We start from the raw sequence: 17830 nt of genomic DNA on the forward strand, positions 1-17830 counted from the left end.
TTTGTCTATTTGCATTCTTGAGCACTTGAACACTTGTCTTGCACTTGCACACTAGTTTAGTGTTTCTTTTACTTGCATTTAGCTTAGCAAATCCAACTTAACTAGTGGTATTGTAATATTCATCTTTGTGATATTAACTTCTTCTACTTTTATTTACATCTAGTTTAGTTCTTGCACTCTCATTCTAGTTTATCTTTCCATTACACTTAAATTGGAATCTTTCATTCTATGGTGCACCTTGCAAGGGTCCCTATTGGGTTCATTTGAGAGCCACAATCTATACCCCTTTGATTCTTGCACGTCATAGATAGGAAGCTCTAAGTTGCCATTCAAGGTTCCTAATCCATTGAATAAAATTTCTTAGAGAAGTGTGTGTCACATTCTACGCATACACTATAAGATTATGAGCTTGATGACCTTCCTGACATGAGCTCTAAACACCTATCCCAAAAACATAAATAGGGCGAGAATGTTGTAGTAGTGTTTTTCCACCCTACCACAAAGTTGTTAAGCTTCCCCAAAATATTTTCTAACATGAAAGCGCAAACCAACACCAAGAAACACTAACCAAGAAAAACTAAGAAGTAATTGAACATTATGACAAATAATGTCTAGGATACACAAGGTGTTAGTCCCCAAGATGCATATGAAGAATCATATTCTATTGCACATGTGAATGTACAAAGTTTTAACACATACTAGATGCATCATAAAATAACTATATCTATGATTACAAAGATCATATCTTAATCAAATAATTTCTTTCACCATGATTTTATGAAGTTTCATGAATCCTCACATAACAAAATATCTCTTGAATAGATGAAAGAAAATTCGATTAAGCCACAATATGAAGACAAAAATTATCTTTTCTAATCAACATGAAATGAAAACATACAATAAATGTTAAATATTACTTCATTCCAAAGAAAAGGAAATATCACTAAGGTGAAACAAAACATCAAAGGCTAAATGAGAGAGCTAACTGTAATTATTTTTTTTAGTTTTGGTCAAATTGGCCATTTGTTTAGATCACTCAATATGTAGAGACAACATAGGTTCATAGTCATTAGTAGACTGGGCAATCAAACCCCGACCTACACATAGGATTGGGTTTTACAATCCAAATTACTCAAATTGGGTTATTTTCATGTCAGAGAATACCATATCAGTGGAATAACAAATTTCCCTAGTCACAATCTACATCACAAATTGACTAGTGTATTATCCTATATTGGCTAGTAAGCATGAGCGGTGAATGAGCATTCTGGCATGAAAATTCCCATAGTAATTCATTAGGAGAATGCATCAATAATCTCACACGTATATTAAGTATTATCAATCACAGCTAAAATTAAAAAGACTCTTAAGATCTTTGGACAAATAAACTTTCTAAAATGGCAACAATGACCAGAAACCTTTAGATAAATGCCACCAATAAAAAAAGCAATTAATAAAATATTGTCATTCCTCTAGAGAAATGAAGCTTATACAAAACCCAAGATCGGAAACTTGTTAAAACATGCATACACTAGTACATTTGGGCTCGAATTGCAACGATAGGCTGTCGCAGTTGTGACGACCACTTGTCACCCAAGCAACAGTACCACAAATTGGCTCTTATCGGACGGGCATCAGACTTTTGTTGTGGCAAATTGTGACGGCAAAGTCGTCTGTTGCAATTGCGCTGGACGAAGTTGTCTTAACTTGGAATAGGCAAGGGCAAGAGTTCATCTTCTTGCCATCCCAATTGCGATAGTAGACCATCGTAGTTGCACTGGTCTAAGCTTTCAGTCTTTTGTTGGATCGACGCCTAGTCGTGAGAGCTATCCCTTGCAAGTGTGACAGGTATGCGATAGCCATGCTATGGGAGCAATGACTATCTGTCAAAATATTCCATTGCAATTATGACGGGTATTTGACAACAATGTTGTAAGTGTGACTACTAGCTGTCGGAACAAGGCATCGCAATTGTGACGGCTTGTTGAATTATTAAAAATAATAAATTGGTAGCAAAAAGAATAAGTATTCCCAGATTCCCCATGAGGACATCACAAAGACACTCAAAGTCATCTATGATACTCTAAGGAAGCAAGAGAAGGAGATGTTCTTGGATGCAACATGTTTCTTCATTGGAGAAAGAAGTGGTGCGACCATTGCAGCATGGGATGTTGAATTTTATAGAACACATGGTTGGGGAACTCTTTTCAATAGATGTCTTGTTGAGATGGATGAAAATGTGTCGGATAAGAATGCACGATCACTTGAGGTACATGGGTAGGGACATTGCAAATGGATAACCACCATATTACCTTTGGTCTCCAAAGCATGATATTGAGGTGAAGTTGGATGAATTGCCATATTCTTTTAAGAAGCTAACACTCCTAAAGTATCATAGTTTAGAAGGGTTTCATAACTGTTAGAAACTAATCTAATACAAGGGACAGAGATTTAACATGTCTTACAAATGTTTGTAAATGGCTATTTGTAATCATTTGTTATTTGAACTATGCTATCCTTCTGCATTGCCAGAAACCAATAGATTCACACAGTTAGTTGTCATGCAATCATAGGTTAATGTTGGGCTTCACTTGGTTTCGAGAATAGTTTAATATTCTCTACTGATCAGGGCCAACCACATGAAGGTTTCCAAAAGCTCATTTGCACCCCCAACATCTAAATTCCTTGTTAACATATAAAATCTTTAAGAAATGATCAATCTTTAAAGTAAAAAAAAAGGTTCCAAACTTGCAAAAGTGACATCATTTTCCCATCTTCTAGTGCATGTAATTTTTTCGGCACATCCAAAATAAGATTCTGCCAGTCTGAATTGAGAATGCACATGCAATTGCGTTCTATATGCATGGACAATAGGCACAACTAGAAGAAAAAGCATGATTACATTTGTTTAATAGGTCTATTAAGTTTTTAAAATTATAGACCATCATTAACATTAGAACTCTAGCTGCTATGACCAAGAGAATGTCCTCAGCAAGCCAACACATAGAAAGTCTTGATTTGCTTGCATGCTAAGGACATTACCCTTACTTATAAGAGCCAAAGTTACAATGTTCATGATCCAATATTACAACATGCCCCCTAAGAAATAATAGTTCAAGTGAAATAAACACACAAAAAATGAGAGAGAAAAAGAGGAATATAATTACCAATATACATTTCCATCACATCTATGGCCATGCTATCTCATGAGTGAGTTTTATTATTTTATGTTGTGCCAAGATCTTTTTGTTTATATACATACATACATACATAGACACACACATGTGTATGTATGTATATACATGCATACATACATACATATATCTATACACACACACACACACACACACACGTACACATATACATATGTATACACATACATACATACATACATACATACATACATCCTTTGCATGGTTTAGAGGTAATGCCATTGTGGTAGAGCTTCTGCAAGGGAATGAGCCTCATGATTATGACATTAACACAGAAGCAAAAATTTCTTCTTAAACTCCTTACACTCAACTCTTCATTGAAGTTATTCTTCCAACAGTGAGAATACCCACTACAAATTCTTGGGAGCCAAGAGACCCTGAACCTATGCTATGTTTTCTGGAGACATGGGAGAAGTTACTATTGGCTTTATTACTTCATAACATTCTGGATCATATAGTGATTCCCAAATTAACAACATCAATAGATACTTGGGATCCTCGTAGGGAGAGCATGCCAATACATGCATGGTTACATCCTCAGCTTCCATTGTTGGGCCAGCATATGGAGCCTTTATATCCAACCATTCGTTATAAATTGGGGAATGCACTTCATGTCACTCTTACTCCTTTCAATCTTGCAACAAGGGAAAATGTTTCCCCATTGTTAATTCCTTCTTGTGCATACCCCTTGTAAACTAATTTTTCTTTATTCCTTGTGACTTCACCATTTTCATCTAACTTGTTTCTGTACACTCACATTCTTGTCCTCTCATCTGGGAACTAGAGTCCATGTCTTGTTCTTCTCAATCTGCTCAATCTCTTCTTTTATGGCTTTACTCTAGTCCTCATTTTGTAAGACATCTTTCACTATATTAGGTTTGTGCATGCTCAACAAACATGTATCACTTTTTAACCTATTTCTTGTCATTGGTCTATCATCTTTATCTCCAATGATTTGTGTAGTAAGGTGATGTATTTTAACATACTTTGACAATCTTGGTTTTTCTCTTCTTTCTTCATTAGGTCTATCAACTTTAGAATCACTATGTACCTCTCTATCAAGTAATTCAAAGTCTCTTTCATGTACACTTATCTCAAAATCAAAATGTGATTCAACTTCTATCTACAATTATGCTCTTGACTCTAACTCGGTTCTTGAATGTGCCTCACCTTCTTGCATCCTCATTCATCAAACTTACCTCTAAGACTTTCATATTTGGTTCTCACAACATTTGTGTCTCCTCCATAAATGGTGTGAAGAGCATCCCACATCTTCTTTGTAGTATCACAACATTTGATGTCATCAAACTCAGAATAACTTAGGGCAGAGGCAATCTCCAACATTGCCTGATTACATTCTTTCTTCCTTTTTAGATCATCAACAGTTAGGGCTCTAGTAGGGTTAACATGCTCAGTGGTGATGGTAGATTGTGCATGGTCTCCAAGACCTCCTAGGTGTAGCTTAATTGGACTTTTCCATGCATGGAAGTTCTCCTTGTTAAGCTTGGGTACCTATCTTTTTGAAATCTTGATCTTCTGCTTCTAATACTTTCAAACTAGTCCACTTAAACACTATGGCACTTTGTTGTATAAATTATCTAAGGTCCAGATGTGAATCAATTATCTAAGGTCCAGATGTACAAATAAAACTTTTCAATGCTTAGTAGACCCATATCCATAAAACCTTATCAGGCATGCATCCATTAGACCATACAATACTTAAACTTTGAAGGTTACTATCCTATGTTAGAACAACTTTATAGAAATGTAAACATGAAACATAACAAATTCAATAACACATTTGACATAAGAATTTTATGTGTAAATCCAATTTGGGAAAAACCACTAGTAACATGCTACTAATTCTCATTCTTCTGAAGTGATGTCATATGAAAGGCCAACCTTGTTAAATGGTACAATACACACTATTAAATGTGACCTGGTTAAAGGATTTCAATCACCCTGTTAGAAGTGAGCTTGTTAGAGGACTTTAGACTATTCCATTAGAATGTCACCCAGTTAAAGGATTTACAAATGACTATTAGGTCAACCTTAATCCAAACAATATACCTTGATACAATGATTAGAAAGTAACAATAAGGTTTGATCTGATAACAAATTACAACTCACTTGCAGAGTGTAGATCTCTTTTTTAGTCCACCATTCTTCTTGCCATTCACACACTTTAGCTTTGATAGCTTGTTCACACTTCAAGGATTCATACTCTTAAGCCATCTTTTTTTCCATGCCAATTGCAGTCACTTTTGTTTGGCCACTGAATGAAGCAATACCTTAGACTCCTTGTCTTCCTTAGCTTCTCACACATGACAACCTTTGCTTCTGACCAACTATCTCTATAAATAGAGAATTAAGGTCTTTTGCATCTTAACCATCGCCATCCATTTTAGGGTTAGGTAGGATACAAGGAATCTAGCCACTTTTCCATTTGGTTCCTCGAGAAACTTCTTCTACAATTCTCCTTGAATTCACCTCAACATTGTTTACCTTGAATTTTGTGCCACTAGCTCGTCAAAGTTATCTTCCACACACTTCACACAATTCAAGAAAATAAAAGATTCAACTCAAATTCATCAAATCTTTGATTTAACATATTTACTGGCACTCAACATCAATATGTTGTCACTTGGCTTCTCTGCAGTTCTTTCACTCAACCCATACTAGTTTACTTGGCCAACACTAAAGTTTACTGATGCTCAACACCAACTAAACTTTACTTGGCATATATTGATAATCAGTCAACTTGCACTATTTTACATCTTTGCTTGGCACCACTCGTTTTTCACTTGACTTCCACTAATTTCTTCTCGGCTTGCATTGACTACTCAACAAGGCTTAGGAGACACCTTTCTTACTTGATCTTCTTCTAGTCTTAACTTAAGTAATCTTTCATTTTTGACTTTAAGTAGATAAACAATACACTATAGTATCAATGTCTTACTTAGTCTTAGTGCTTCTTTTACATACCGAATAACTCAATTTTTTCTAGGTTCTATTGTTGTCTCCTCTATTCAAATCCTCTTCATCAATCAACTAAATGATAGCTTTCAGACCAAAAAGCAATTGTCTCACCAACAGATAGCAGGTTTGAAATCATTGACAAAATAATGACTAGTCCATTACAAGTTCTTCACATCAAAAATCTTATATCAGCAAAAAGGACATCTAAATCTAACTACCAAAATGAAAATAATATAATGTATAAATATGGTCCTAAATACCAAATAATGTTGGTGTAAATAATTATTTACTTATTACACTTACTTAAGTTTACTTAGGTTTATGCATTATTTTATTATTTTGCATCATTTTATTATTTTTATTTGTGAGACACTAAGTAGTTTGCCCACCTTTTTGAGTTGTCATGTTGAGAACACAGGAATACACAACTCTATTTTAGCACATGGTGTCTACAACACTGTTTTGCGTGTCACACCCTTGTAGGCTTATCCTCACATCATCGCACATACTTTTGTGGTTAATGGAGGATAACTCATATCTGGTGGACATGTGCTTGGTTGTATGACATATCATGGTGCTGATTACGAGACATTCTAGATGTATCTCAGAGGCCTTTATATACAAGCACTCCTAGTGTACTTTTACATTGTACATTGCATTACATTGCATGGCATATTGAATACATTATCATTCTGATCATACTCTCTCTCTCTCTCTCTTTGGTCTACTGTGTGCTTGTGTTTGAGTTCTTAGTTCTTGGGTGATTTTTTTCCTTAGGCAAATTCTTACATGGTATCAGAGCAACTTGGAGATTTTCTCATCACAAGCCATTCAAGACCTCTTGCTTGCTTCAACACCTTAGCTTGAATCTAGAGTACTGCAAAAATTGGGAGCATCCAACACTAGATTTGACCTCGCCATTGTGTTCGAAATGCTGAACTGGTGAAAATCGACTACAAACTTGGCTACCTTGGCCCAAAGTCGACCATGAGGCAATTTTTTTTGCAAATCAAAACTCGAAGGCCCGATTTGCAGTATGGGTATGGTCTTTTTTGTAGATCTAATTGATTAATTTCGGATATGCAATTTTTCATTTCTTTGTATTTATTTTCCGTTAGTTTATTAGCGGACATTTAGAGAAATTTTTTTCACAGACTCGGGCTATGACACCCTGGATCTGCCATTTTTGGAAGGGTTATTGTATTTAATCTCAGGATTACTAAACTGGCAGGCATATTACAAGTGGATCTGCATTAAATACGACGTACAAGGATATATCCTACAAAGTCGATTAAATACATAGGCCGAACCAATCTGGCCTAGCCATCTCTTAAGCGTCTAGTGGCTAAGTCTACATAATCACCAGCAACCTTAATTCTTTTTGAGCTTCGTGACCCTTTCCTTTTAAACAAAGTTTGCATATTAAATAGGGTTGATGTGGGATTATTAAATCTTGACATCTTGCTTCCCTGCGTGATTTTTTAGCAGTGTTTTTGAGAACTCTCCCGCTGCTACTTTCCCAGCCTCAGATCTTTCTTTTCAGCGAGCACAAAATAATTAAAAATCTGACACAGTCCAAACTCAGTAAGTCTAAAGATCCGACGTCGGCATCGTGGCAGTCTCTGGCAGTGGTAAAACATTTTTGACATGCATGACAGGTGTTGAGGATCTTGACGTAGCAGCCTGCATTCATTTTCTGGTGACGCATTCTGCATTCAGGCGCAGTCGGTACCTGACTTCGGCATCTGCAACAAGGACTTCCCGACGATGTCAAAGTCCCGTGCATCTACGGTATTCTAGCCTCAACTTTTGAGATTTTGACACGACGTTCAAATCTCTGACAGAACATGCTTCATTTCGACAATGAAAAGTTTTAGTGCGGGTTTAAACACACTCGCCCACAAGCGCTGCCACGTGGCCTTTTCTAAGTAGTTAAGTCTGCACTTCCTCCCATGTTCACCTTGACCCAGCTGCCACATAGCACCACATCAGTAGTGAAAAATGGACTGCCATGTCACCCGTGGAATCATATAGCGCTACCACACCAGCAAAGTTTCGTACAGTACAAAAATCAGAGTCAGCAACCCCGTCATCACAGGGCGAGGAATTTTGTGCTGACATCATCTTTCCTGAGATTTTATTTGACACCTGTTTGATCATCAAAATTAGGTGTTTTATAACTACATTGATGGCTATTGACCGTCAAATTTAGTCTCGCAGTTTCTACCTCAGACCTCTCTTTAGATTGCTTTTCAGTTTGGCAGCCTGACTTTGCGAGCTCGTATCTCTGACATTCGGACTCCGATTTAGGTGCAATTTTTTTAAAAATTGGGTAAACTTTCTTGAATTTTCTAGTAGTGGTGTTTTTTTCTAGTTTTGGTGCATAGATTTTGCAGAAATTGAATTTTTTGGCGATTGTACCTACATAATCTTGCGTTTTGCAACTTTAGAAGCTCCGTACGGGCACATCTGGTCACTTTTTCAAGTTTTTTTTTTTTGAAAGTGTGTATTTTTTCATCTACTTTCCAAATTTGAAGTCAGATTCTAGGGTTGTGTGGACCAATTTCTCACTTTCAGAATTAGGCCTTCTTTGGCATTGTAAAGCTTTGATTCTTTTTCAAAATTGTTGTAAAACTAAGCTATAGGGCTTAAGTGATAGATTCCAACCTCATAAGGTAGTCTTAAAATCAAAATCAGAAAGTCCACTTTGTTCATTTTGACAAGTGGCCCATTGTAAATGCACTACTTATAAAATGCCAACAATGTCTTTTTTGGGGGGATCTTTTGATTGAGTTAAAAGGGGGGTTGTGTACTATGTTTTTTGTGTCTCTATTTTGTGCTCTTTTCATTTCTGCATCATTGGTTTTAAATATCCTCCTCTAACTTCACGCAACTATTCTACATGGAAAGATATTGCATGGAGTAGATTAATGGAAAAAGGATATAGTCTATATGTTGATGGTTCAATTACCAAACCTACTGATGCTAAAGAACTCATTGATTGGAAAAATCAAGACTGACAGGCTTTAGGTGTTATCAGGAGTTGTGTACATGGGGATCTTCTCTTTCACATTAAAAATTGTTCAAAATCTAAAGAAGCTTGGGACAAACTTGAACAGTTGTATGGTAAAGTGGATGAAGAAAAGGGATTTCAGATTGAAGATGATCTACTTCTCTTGGATCCTAAGAATTATGACACAATTCAGGATTACATCATTAAATTCAATGAGTATAGGGCACTTCTAAAAGATTGTGGAAATCCCATGAAGAATGATATGTTGATTCAACACATCCTAAAGAGGCTACCTTTTGAGTACACCAACTTTGTTTCGAGTTTTAATACTCATAGGTTGACCATGGGATCTGCTTACCAGAAGCCTTCCTTTGATGGATTTGCAGACATGTTGATTGTTGAACAATCTCACTTGGTAGATTTTGGACTTCTCAAGTCATCAAAGACCAAAGCCTTGGTGGCTAGTGATGATCACAAATCTAGTCAAGGGGGAAAAAGCAACAAGAACAAGAAGTAGTGGAAGCAAAAAACACAATCTGAGACACAACAATCCTCCTCTCAACAAGGCAGTTCTTCTTCAAACAAGAAAGGAAGTAATGAAAAGAAGGACAAAATCTTTTGTGCATACTGCAAAAAGCCAAATCATGATGAGCATCATTGCAAGAAAAAAAGAATCGATGAGTTAGAAAATCTACTCAAGAAGAACAATATTCAAGTGCCAGGTACTTTCAAGGATTCAACTCCAACCTCTTCGAAGGGTAAAGGTCAAGCACTTATGGAAAACACAAGTTATTTGAAATGGATACTTGACTCAGGTGCCTCTTACCACATAGGTTCTTCAAAGGAAATCTTTTCTTCATTGAAGCAATCAAAGGTACCACACATCTTCATGGGAGATGAGACTAAAATGGCAGTTGAAGGGACAGGACATGTCGAAATGGAAGATGGGGAATTCAAAGATGTTCTCTACATTCCAAATCTAAGCTCCAATCTCCTATCACTTTACCAAATCACTCACCTTGGAGATGGTCATAAGGTTGAGTTCCTTCCAGATTTAGTAATGGTGCGTAGTCTCAAAGATGATTCATTGGTAGCAGTGGGGAAAGTCAATGATGAAAAGATGCTTTATTCCTTCTCCCACTTTGTTCCTAAGACTCCTTCCCAAGCCTTATTAACGCACTCTACTTCAAACATCAACTTATGGCATGAGTGGTTTGGTCACCTTGTCTTCTGCTCTCTTCAGCAACTTTTCTCAAAACACATGGTCAAAGGTCTACCTAATATCAACTTCTCTAAGGGAGAGTGCTCATCTTGTTTAGTGGATATGAATCTCAAGGAGAAGTATGATAAAGGGAAGTCTTCTCGAGCTCTAGTTGTTCTTTAGCTAGTTCACATGGTGTTAGTAGGACCCTTTTCCGTGACTTCAGTCAGCCAAGGTCGCTACATACTCACATTTGTTGATGACTTTTCAAGATTCACTTGGGTCTTCTTCCTTCATCATAAAAATGAATTGGTTCATAAGCTTCAAGACTTCAAGACTCATGTTGAACACAAGTCAAGAAAAGCCATCAAGGTACTAAGAGTGGACAATGAGAATAGATATGTAGACAGAAGACTTAAGAAATTTTGCATAATTGAGGGCATTGATCTTCAAAACTCACCAACATTCAATCTACACAAGACAAATGTTGCAGCTATGAGGATTAGGACTCTTAAGACCATGGCAAGTTCCATGATTAAGGCCAAGTCTCTTGATCCTACACTTGAAGTTGAAGCCATTAGCAGTGCTACTCACATACTTAATAGGTCTCCTCATCCAACCTTAGATGGCAAGACTCCTTTTGAGGCATGGTTTCAACTAAAAACTAGTTGTGAGTCACCTTAGAGTCTTTGGTTGTCCACCATGGGCAAACCTTTCTTTCAGGAGTTGCAAGGCACTGACACCTAGGCCTTGTACCTTTATCGATTATGAAGACAATGTGAAGGCTTACGGACTTATGGATTCAGAGAGACATGAGATCTTTGTGGAGAAGGATGTTCATTTTGAGGAAAGTTCACCCAGCTTATCCTCTACTCCTCTCCGCACATCATACATAGTAGAAACTGATAGTGACACCAGCGATAATGCTTCCATAGGTTGAGACACGTGGGGTTCTATCGACAGTTGCAGTGAGAGGTCACATCAGTCCAATCCACATGCTTACATTGCCACAATGAAAGGTCCACCACAACATGGTATATCTTGTCTTCTAGCTCCAGCTTCACTTGACTTGGGAGACAAACTTGAGAACTTACATCTTCTCATTGATGATGATTCTTCTACAGTTGTTGCGAGGGCTCACTCTGACCGTCATGTCCATTCTCTACATGATCAACCTTTATAGGTTGGCGTGATTGTGGATCCTTATGAACAAAAATTAGTGGAGGTCTCTTTGTCAGTAGAGGAGACAGATGGTTTAGTGGAATAGGTTCAACAGACATCCTTGCCCGATCTGCATTCATTCTTTTTAGCACAATTGGAAGGGGTGAACTTCAGCATCAGTACAGGGATACTTGAGTAGGTTTTAGGGCCACCATACATCTTCAGGACTATACCTTTGCCGTTGTTTCTTCCTAAGGGGAGGAACATCATTATGCATTCATGGACTAGCTTCTTCATTGGAGTAGCTTTCACTTGTCGGCATTCTTCTTTTGGGGGGGGACCCTATTCTGTCTCTCTTCCTTCTCTCATTCTCTTATGTATATACTAGATGTATGTCGTAATGCGAGGGGTCTTGATTACTCCATCCATCAATACATCCTTACTTATCTCTCTTTTTGGGGGAGGGTTTCTCCCATAAGGTTTTCCTTCTTTCCTCGCTTTATGAGAAATTTGCATCTTTATTATGTACATGGGTACCTAACATGGCCTAGTAGCTAGGACCCATTATGCATTTTCATCTTAGTTTTGTAAGCTTAAGGGAATTCCCCTAAGTTGCACTTAAGGGGGGGTGTTGGTGTAAATAAGTATTTACTTATTACACTTAATTTTACTTAGGTTTATGCATTATTTTATTATTTTGCATCATTTTATTAGTTTTATTTGTGAGACACTAAGGAGTTTGCGCACCTTTTTGAGTTGTCATGTTGACAAAATAGGAATACGCAACTCTATTTTAGCACATGGTGTTTACAACACTATTTTGCATGTCACACCCTTGTAGGCTTATCCTCACATCATCGCACATACTTTCGTGCTTAATGGAGGATAACCATATCTGGTGGACATGTGCTTGGTTGTATGACATATCATGGTGCTGATTATGAGACATTTTAGATGTATCTCAGAGGCCTTTATATACAGGCACTCCTAGATTACTTTTACATTGTACATTGCATTAAATTACATTTCATTGCATGGCATATTGAATACATTGTCATTCTGATCATACTCTCTCTCTCTCTCTTTGGTCTACTATGTGCTTGTGTTTGAGTTCTTAGTTCTTGGGTGAATTTTTCCCTTAGGCAAATTTTTACAAATAAGTTTTGAGAATGTTAGCTTAAATGTATATTTAGATGCATGCAATTCAACAAAAAGTATTATGTAAATATTTCCTATTGAAATATATTCAAAGGAGATCATCCAAAGAGAATTTGACCACCAATATCATAAGTATATAAGAAAATCTTGGTTCACCAAAATGTACAATATATGAACCTATAAGAACATAAATGGAATATAACACCAAAATCAAAAGAGGAAATGTTATAAATCATGTTCACCAGAATTTGCAACAGGTGAACCTATAAGCACATAATTAAAATCTAATACCAAAACCAAAAGAGGAAATATTATAAGATAGGTTAACCAAAATGTACAAAAAGAAATAGGGAACAATGGGATAAATCGATATATGTTTATAATTATTTCCCGCATTCATGAATTGCACATTAGGAATGTTGGAATTATAGAGACAAAAATAACAATTACATGCAAATATAACCAATATCACAAAGGAATAAAGTACACATAAGTGAATAGATGACACAAAGATTTAATGTGGTTCACTCAATCCCTAGGCTATGACAACCTAATAGAAAGTCCAATGTTATCATCCAATGATTTCAAGTTGTTTACAATTTATAATCCTTCGCAACTTAATACTACCACAAGAAGCTACTAAATCATCATACATCATTAAATCCCTATCCCTAAGGAATTTTATACAAGACTTGTGAGATTATAAAAGTAGGGATATAATATATCATCCAATGGAAAATAAACTCTTGGTGCATTTTAGAAAACTAAATTTATTTTTGGCCTCCGAGGTGCAACCCCTAGGCCCCACCCTATATTGTGACAGGGAGTGCACCTCGAGCATGACCTCAAGAGCCTAGAAGTGTTTTTTCCCATTGATCCATCTTATGGGGGTTCTTCCCCCAAACCCCTATAGAATAAATATGGTGGGAAACCTCACTGAAAGAAGTGGGAAAATTTAACCTATTAGTTCGATTAGTCTCCAAGTAAAAGGGGTATTTCCTTCAATAAATAATATAATTGAATTAAATTATAATTATTATATAATTTGAATGATCTATTAGAAAATTCACTAAAAATTGATTAAAAAAATATGTCAATACAAATAGATAATGAGCAAAAATATGTTGAAATGAAAACTATAAGTCATATCTAACTTATGAAAGAATTATGAGCTTAAAATTGTAGGTACTTTATGGAAATGGTATCATATTATCAATACATGACAACATTAGTGTTGTGTTCCTTTGTGTTTTCTCCTATGATTTTCACATAACCTAGAATTTTACTTTGTCTATCAAAATTTGGTCTAATGACTTTGCAATTTGTTCCTAGACATAAAAAATAGGGAAAAGGTTATATAAAGGGGTTTCCTTTGGTCAAATACTTGTAAAGGGAACTCACCTTGAAATATAAAATAAAATATTATGAAGAAAAGTAAATACAAAGGAAAATAATAGATATATCTTGCATAAAATATCATGAACAAATGTAAAAATCACATATACCTATGAAGATGCATGTATGGACTTGGAATATAAAGATTTGACCTCGGGATGTGATGTGTAATTAAGGATTCCATCACAAATGTATATATCTATGATTGCCACTGCTAGATATTAAATGTATATATGCTTGATAACCACTTGCAAAGACAACGAGAGAAGATGAATGAATTAATGAATCTTCTTGCTTGATTTTTGAATTCTTCTAAATAATCTTTTTGGGATAGAAAATTAGATCAAACAGAGAATATTTTTCTTAAATTTGTATTATTTTGAAGAATCAAAGACTTGGAGATCTTGATCTTGGATACTTGTCATCAAATCTTGAACCTATTTGCTCTTTCTTGTTTGCAAAATTAATAGCTTGATTTCAAAGATGCTTTCTTATGATTGTTGGATGTAAGCTTAAACTTGATATGGAATTAAAAATGAGGATTAATAAAGGGTTCTTATAATAAATTTGTCATTTTGTGATTCAAGTTTGATCCAAGCCAATTAAAAATGAAAATCTTGGAATATGACCTTCACATTGAGCTCTAGGGGAGATTTGTGCCTCAAGAACTAGGGTCATGTTGCCATAGTGACATGTCCCATGAAACATGGGCTTAAATTTTATGGGACTTTATGAAGAGTGAATATGTATCGGTGGATACAAGTTTTTAGGATCAAACATAAGGGACATTTAGACCTCAAAATCATTGAAATGGAGTTTAATAGATCCTTAAGCATTCAATTATGGGTGCTAACATTTTGGGAATATGCACAGGTTATTTATATCAAATTTAATAGAAATTAGAGTATAAGGAGTTACCTTTCTATCATGGTTTTAAGTAGAAGAATAAAAAAGTCTTACAAGTGCAAAATGAATCAAGTGTATAATATAATTCCTCCAAAACCCAAGTAGAAGCCTTGGAAGAAAAACCAAAACAAGAACACTCATAGGTGTTGGTATCTCTAACTATTGTTGTCTATTAGTGTCAAACACTTAGTCATGTACTAGGCAGAGTTAGTCGGTCAACACTGCAACAAAGCTACTCTATACAGGCCAAGTCATTGATAGAATTGTACATAAACATGAATGTACCAAGATTTATAAGAGTGGAGAAAGTATGTGGTCATTGATTAATTTCTATGCAAGCCAAGTTCAACACCTACCAAGAAGTTCAAGCATATAAGTGTTGAGCATAGTATAGACTGAGTATAAGAGACAATGAATGTCGAGTATCAAAGACAGTAAGTGTCAAGTAATGCAGAGTTTACATACAAGTCAAAAATGATACAAATTTTGAGGTAAAACATTTTCAAGCCAGCCTGGAAAGAACATTTAATGTTTTTAGAGGTTGTTATGGAAGAGATGAAGAGGCAAAATAAGGAAACATATAGAAAACTATATACAAAAATCTTTAAATAGAAAATATTTTAACCTAAATTAGAAAGAGAGAGATGTGCAAACAATACAGAGAACTACGGTATGACAAATGATATGAAGAGAGGAGTAATATGTGAATGCTGAAGTCAAGGATCAAGATCAAATCAAAAGTTAAGTAGAAGTGTTGTATTATCTCCTAGAAGAACAAGTGACCTAATTAGTGCACTAAAGGGGAAGAAAAGCTTTATCAGATTAGAAGAGAGGATCAATTTGCAAACAAAAGACTCAAAATCAGCTTAAAGAGCAACTTGAGAGTCAAGTATTGAATCAGTTCTAGTCAACTTGGATAAGGGAAAATCTCTCAATAGAGTGGTCTTAACAGATCTATGTAAATTTCCTAATAGAGTCCTTACTTTATTGTAAGTGTTCAATCCTCTAATAGGGCGAGACCTAACAATCTCAAAAGATTTTAACAGGGTAGACCCCTCACATGGTAGATCATATATTATGGTCAAACATTGTAACCCTAATAGGTTAACTTTATTAATATAGTAGTGAAGATTTTTGGGTGTCATCCCTGCCCCAGTTATATCTTCACCTTGGAGGGTTTCTAGGTAACACAATATTGTGTTATGTGTTTATTTTCATGCATGTGATAGATTAGATCTACATGTTGCAACAAGTTTACTTTTATAATTTTTACATGCATAAGAGAACTGGTGAATGTGTTTATCAAGAATTGGTATTAGAGCATTGGTTCTCTTAGAGAAGCTTAATTGCTTGGCCAAATTGATTAGATCTTGGAGATGGAGGCTTATAAAGTGGACAAGGCTATTGGAAATTAGGTGATTTGCATCTAACTCATATTGCAAAAAAATGAGAAAGCAAGACAAGAAAAGAAGAAAGGAATTGGCTATCCAGAATAAACAATTTTCCTTTGAAGAAGTTGAGCCTGAAGGATTGCCTAAACCAATAAATCCAAATGAAAACATATGTAGATCTACTTGAAAATAAAAAACTCTTGAATGAAGAAATAAGAGGACTAAGAAGGCAACATGAAATCCAATCAGTAAGACTATGTGAAGTGACTAAGCAAAAAAAGAAAGTTGAAGAAGACAAGGCTATGGCCAAGGAAGACAAAAAGTTAATCAGTACCAGACTTGAAGAAAGGATATTAGATGTGCAAAATCTCACAAACACTCAACTTGAAATTATGGATCAATAATGAATCAATTGATCCTTGCGTATTAGGAACTAAACCAAAAGGATGTGGAAATAGAAAATCTCAGATCATGGGACATACTAAAGAATGAACTAAAAATTGAGAAAGAACTTATGGAAAGATTCAAAAAACCAAATGAGACAATGAAATACATTGAAGAACTTATGAAGTCATTTGACAACACTATTGGATCAGGACATTCATGTACTGAGCAAGGAGAATCATCCAGAAATGGAGAACTGAGGAATGCAAAGTCAAAGGGAAAACCAACATGTTATCACTATGGAAAACTTGGTCATAGAAAAAAAATCTTCTGAAGTAAACATGGTATGTAAAATCCTAAACCTAAATTATTTAGTTATTATTTTTACCACAAGAAACAAGGACATCAAATACATGAGTGTAGGTGAAGAATGAGGAATGTATCTACTATACCTAGATTTGAAAGATATTGCTATAACTATCATAAATATGGGCATAGAGAATATGAGTACAGATCACAAACAAAACCCTATTAGACAAGTTAGAGGCAGAGCTATGCACCTAACAATGCATGTTCCAAATGTGACAAGTTTGGACATTTAAAAAAGAATTGTAGGACTCAAGTACCATAAGAAAATCACATCAAATAAAAAGGTAAAGGTAAAGTGGGCATTTAATAAGTAAAGAAGGAGATGAATAAAACATGAAAAAACAAAGAAAAAGATGGAAATAGTGGAGCAAATGGTGTTTAGGTCACCCAATCCAATGGATAAGGTGATCATGTCATCTCAAACTAAGCAAGAGAGGTATGTATGGAACTGTATATTTAAGTGATATATCATACATAAGTTCCTAACATGAAATGTGCCAAAGTTCATATTTGCATATGTAAACATTCATGAGAACATATTTGTGAAAGGATTAGTACAAAAGAGTCATTTATACAGTCAGTGTTGAACATCAGTAAAATTGTCTATGTTGATCGAGCATTGTAACATGGATCGAGTGCTTCAGAAGTAAATTGATGTATA

The sequence above is a fragment of the Cupressus sempervirens genome, chromosome 8 (genome assembly GCF_028749045.1).
Source record: "Cupressus sempervirens isolate cs-2001-9-10 chromosome 8, ASM2874904v1, whole genome shotgun sequence".
NCBI classification, from domain to species: domain Eukaryota; kingdom Viridiplantae; phylum Streptophyta; class Pinopsida; order Cupressales; family Cupressaceae; genus Cupressus; species Cupressus sempervirens.